Below are 5,808 nucleotides of genomic sequence, written 5' to 3' on the forward strand. Positions count from 1 at the left end.
GGGATCCACTTATTCATATGTGTCATCTTACTTTGCTCTGTATTTGGATATATCTCGTGATTCTTTGAGTTCTCTGGTTTATGTGTCCACGCCTGTGGGAGATTCTATTATTGTGGATCGCGTGTATCGGTCTTGTTTAGTTGTTATTGGTGGTTTTGAGACCAGAGTTGATCTATTGTTACTTAGTATGGTAGACTTTGATGTTATACTGGGCATGGACTGGTTTTTGCCCTATCATGCTATTCTTGATTGTCATGCAAAGACTGTGACGCTGGCCATGCTAGGTTTACCACGGTTAGAGTGGAGGGGTGCATTAGTTCCTAGCAGGGTTGTCTCATTTCTAAAGGCTCAGCGGATGGTTGAGAAGGGGTGTGATGCATATCTAGCATATGTGAGGGATGTTAGTGTTGACACTCCTACCATCGAGTCAGTTCTAGTAGTGAGGGATTATCCAGACATATTTCCAGCGGATCTTCTAGGCATGCCGCTCGAGAGAGATATCAACTTTGGTATTGATTTTGTTACCGGGCACTCAACCCATTTCTATTCCACCATATCGTATGGCCCCAGCGTAGCTTAAGGAGTTAAAGGAGCAGTTGCAAGGGTTACTTGATAAGGGATTTATTCAGTCTAGTGTGTCGCTGTGGGGTGCTCCGGTCTTGTTTGTGAAGAAGAAGGATGGTTCTATGCGCATGTGTATTGATTATCGTCAGTTGAACAAGGTTACACTGAAGAACATGTACCATTGCCACGCATTGATAACCTATCTAATTAGCTACAGGGTGCCAGAGTGTTCTCCAAGATTGATTTGCAGTCAGGTTATCATCAGCTAAAGATTCAGGATCCGGATATTTCAAAGACTGCCTTTAGGACTCGGTACGGTCACTACGAGTTCCTTGTGATATCTTTTGGGTTGACCAACGCCCTAGTAGCATTTATGCACTTGATGAACAGTGTATTCCGGCCTTATCTTAATTCATTCGTCATTGTGTTTATTGATGACATCCTGGTGTACTCCCATAATCGGGAAGATCATGAGCAACACTTGAGGATCGTGCTCCAGATATTGAAAGAGAAGAAGTTATATGCAAAGTTATCAAAGTGTGAATTATGGCTTGATTCAGTGGCATTTTTAGGTCATGTGGTGTTGAATGAGGGGATCAAGGTAGATCTAAAGAAGATTGAGGTGATGCAGAGTTGGCCCAGACTGTCTTCAACTACTAAAATTTGGAGTTTCCTTGGTTAGGCCGGGTATTATCATCGTTTCATAGAGGGCTACTCATCTATTGCTGCACCTATGACCAGATTTACACAGAAGGGTGCTCCTTTTAGATGGACCGAGGAGTGTGAGGCGAGCTTTCAAAAGCTCAAGACTACTTTGACTACAGCCCCTATGTTGGTGTTGCCTACGGACTCGGGGTATTATACTGTGTATTATGATGCATCACGTGTTGGCCTTGGCGTGGTGTTGATGCAAGACGGTATGGTGATTGCTTATATGTCTCGATAGATGAAGACTCATGAGAAGAATTATCTAGTCCACGATTTGGAGTTGGCCGCCATTGTTCATGTATTGAAGATCTGGAGGCATTATTTGTACGGTGTTCCTTGTGCGGTCTTTACAGACCACCGTAGTCTACATCATCTGTTCAAATAGAAAGATCTTAACTTGCGGAAGTGGAGGTGGTTAGAGTTACTGAAGGACTATGATATCACTATTCTATATCATCTCGGGAAGGCCAATGTGGTGGCCAATGCCTTAATTCAAAAGGCGGAGAGTTTGGGTAGTTTAGCATATCTACCGGTAACTGAAAGGCCATTAGCATTAGAGGTTCAGGCTTTAGCCAACCAGTTTGTTAGATTGGATGTTTCGGAGCCTAGTCGAGTTCTTGCTTGCATAGTTTCTCGGTCTTCTCTATATGACCGTATCAAGAGCGTCAGTATGAAGACCCCCATTTGCTTGTCCTCAAGGACACGGTTCAGCATGTCGATGCCAAGGAGGTTACTATCGGGGATGATGATGTGTCACGAATGCAGGGCATGTTATGTGTGCCCAATGTGGATGGTTTGCGTGAGTTGATTCTTCAAGAGGCCTAGAGTTCGCGGTACTCTATTCATCTGGGTGCTGCTATGATATATTGGGACATGAGGAAACACTATTGGTGGAGGAGGATGAAGAAATACATAGTGGAGTATGAAGCTCGGTGCCTAAATTGTCAGTCGGTGAAGTATGAGCATCAGCGACCGGGTGTTTTGCTTCAGCGGCTTGAGATTCCTGAGTGAAAATGGGAGCGTGTCACCATGGACTTCGTTGTTGGGCTCTCACAAACTCAGAAGAAGTTTGACACGGTATGGGCGATTGTGGACAGGTTGACCAAGTCGGCTCATTTCATTTCTATAGTGATTACCTATTCTTCAGAGCAACTGGCTCGGGTTTATATTCGCGAGATTGTCTCAATTCATGGCATACAAGTATCTATCATCTCTGACCGGGGTAAGCATTTCACATCGCATTTCTGGAAGGCTATGCAATGCGAGCTAGGCACACGGGTTGATTTGAGTACAATATTTCACCCTTAGATAGACGGACAGTCCGAGCGCACTATTCAGATATTGGAGGATATGTTTGCGCCTGTGTTATGGATTTCGAGGGTGCTTGGGATCAGTTTTTTCTACTTGCGGAGTTTGACTACAACAAAATCTACTAGTCGAGTATTTGGATGGTTCTGTATGAGGCTCTATATGGGAGACGGTGTCGTTCCCCAGTTGGGTGGTTTGAGCCGGGAGAGGCTAAGTTATTAGGAACGGATCCGGTTCGAGATGCTTTAGAGAAGGTCAAGATGATCCAGGATCGGCTTCGCACAACCCAATCTAGATAGAAGAGCTATGCGGATCGGAAGGTTCGCGATGTTTCATTAATGGTTGGAGAGCGAGTCTTGCTCCGGGTTTCACCCATGAAGGGTGTGATGAGGTTCGGGAAGAAGGGCAAGTTGAACCCTAGGTATATCGGACCTTTTGAGATCCTTGAGAGGATTGGGGAGGTGGCCTACAAGCTTACCTTATCACCTAGTTTATCTGCGATTCATCCGGTGTTCCATGTCTCTATGCTCCGAAAGTATTATGGTGATCTGTCTCATGTTCTAGACTTCAGCACAGTCCAGTTGGACGAGGATTTGACTTATATTGAGGAGCATGTGGCTATCTTGGATGGACATGTCTGAAAGTTGAGCTCAAAGGATATTGCTTCAGTGAATGTTCAATGGAGGGGTCATCTGGTCGAGGAGGCGACCTGGGAGACCGAGCACGACATATAGATTCGTTATCCTCATCTATTCACCACTTCAGGGATGTCCTTATGCACGTTCGAGGATGAACGTTTGTTTTAAGATGGGGAGAATGTAATGACCTGATCGTTCATTTTGGTTAATTGCATCCTGTTTCCCCCTTTCATGCTTCACACATGAGTGTTTATGCTTTTATGAATTGTGGGGTTAGTTAGTTTCGTTTCGGGAAGCTTTCGGGTTGATTTGGACCCTTGATTCTGGACTTAGAAGTTTAAATTTTAAAATATTGATCAAACTTTGACTTTTGTGAAAATGACCCTGGAACTGTGTTTTTATGACTCTGATAGGTTCGTATCGTAATTTCGGACTTGGGCATATGCCCGGAATTGATTTTCGAAGTTCGTAGGTTGATTTGCCAAAATTTGACAATTTAAAGTTGAAAAGATTGACCGTAGGTTGACTTTTAGCTATCGAGCTCGAAATTTGATTTTGGGACTTGGAATAGGTTCGTTATGGTATTTAGAACTTGTCTGCAAAATTTGGTGTTGTTTGGAGTTGATTTGATAGGATTCGGACGTAATTATAGAAGTTCTTGAATATTTCTTTGAAAATCATGCGTTTTAGTGTTCGATTCGTAGTTTTAGATGTTATTTTTGTGTTTTGATAGTGCAAGCGAGTTCATATGATGTTTTGAGACTTGAGAGGAAGTTTGCTATGGAGCCCCGAGGGCTCGGGTGAGTTTCAGACGCTTAGCGGAGTGTAGATAGAGTTTAAGTTGCTGGATTTCTTGCACATGTGCCTCTGATCTCGCATTTGCGAGTTTTTGGATTGCAATTGCGAAGTTAGGCCAAGTCTGCTTGGTTCACATTTACGAACCCAGTGTTCGCATTTGCGATAGGTACCTGGGGGAGATCTGGTTCGCATTTGCGATCTCTATGGTCGCATTTACGGAGGTCCGAGGTTCGCAATTGCGAACTTTTCATTGCAGTTGCGATGATAGCAGAGATGGAAGGTCTTCGCTTTTGCGAGGGATTCTTCGCATTTGCGGGTTCGTAATTATTGCGAACCCCAGGTCGCAATTGCGACATCTGCGACTGGACAAATAGCTGAGGGATGGGATTTTTGAAATTCTCACATTTTTGAACCCTATACTCGGTAGGAGGCGATTTGGAAAGGGGATTTTCACATACAAACCTTGGGTAAGTAATTCTAATCTATTTCTAATCATATTCCATCAACATATCTTAGATTTTAACATCAAAATCATGTGAATCAAAGTAGAAATTTGTTAAACTTTGTCAAGTTTTTGAAAAATAAGAAATTGAGTTTTGAAAGTCGATTTGGACTCGGATTTTGAAACTAATCATGTGAACTCGTGGGGTCATGGGTAGACGGAATCTACCATTGGACCCGGGTTTTGACCAGGTGGGCCCCGGGTTGAATTTTTGGAAAGAGTGTAAAGATTTTAACTTTATCTATTGCAATTGAATTCTTTAGCAATGTTTGATGATATTAAGTCGATTTTGGTTAGATTTGAGCCGTGTGGAGGCGGATTTTAAGGGAAAATCTATTTTCGAGTGTTGAATTGGCCTAATGGAAGTAAGTGTCTTACCTAACTTCGTGTGGGATAACTATCCCTTAGGATTGGTATTGTTTGATTCAATTGTGCTAAGTGAAATCCGTGTATGCAGGGTGACGAGTGGGTACACGGGTTGTACGTGGTATTTGACCGGTTTAGGCTACTTAGACTATTTTCATGCTTTAATTGAAATTCCATATCATGTTCTAAATTCTCATAGTGAATCTATCCTTAATTGTGTTAGACTATTCTTACATGCCTTAATTGACTTGTTTAGTACATGTTCTACATCCTACTTGCTAAATTGCTCCCATGCTTTAGTTGAACTTGTTGCATCTTTTACTGTTACATGCTATCTCTTCATTGTTAATTATCATTGTTTGAAGTTATTGTTCGTGTTATCTCTTTCCTTATTGATTTTCGTTACTTGAAGTAATTGTTCATGTTATCCCTTTACTTGTTGATTTCCATTATTTGAGAGTCATTGTTGAATATTATCTCTTTTATTGTGAGTTAGTCTTATCTAATATTGTGGTTATACATTATTTCTCTCATTGTTGAGTTATTTGGTGTTGAAGTTGTGAAAGTCGTTAATAGCTGAGGCGATATTGGTTATTGTTGAAACATCTATCGTATTGAGCATTTTTCATCCATTGTTGTCGTTGATATTCTTGTATACGTTGTGGTGGAGCCGTAGGCTATTGTTTTTGTTGGCAAGTTGTGGTATATGGGCACTTGTGGTGCGAATATTTATTGTGATATGATATTGACGCGCATGCGGCGATATAAGGCTTGGGGTTAATGTGCATGCGGCGGTATAAGGTGGGACTTATGTGCGTGTTGCTTGTAGGGGAACTACGTGAAGCCACGCGGCATCGTAAGGTGGGCTAAAGTGCGTGTAGCTATTTCGGAAAAACTATTTTCAAAACCTATTTCAAATGTAAG

Source organism: Nicotiana tabacum, chromosome 21 (assembly GCF_000715075.1).
Source record: "Nicotiana tabacum cultivar K326 chromosome 21, ASM71507v2, whole genome shotgun sequence".
NCBI lineage: Eukaryota > Viridiplantae > Streptophyta > Magnoliopsida > Solanales > Solanaceae > Nicotiana > Nicotiana tabacum.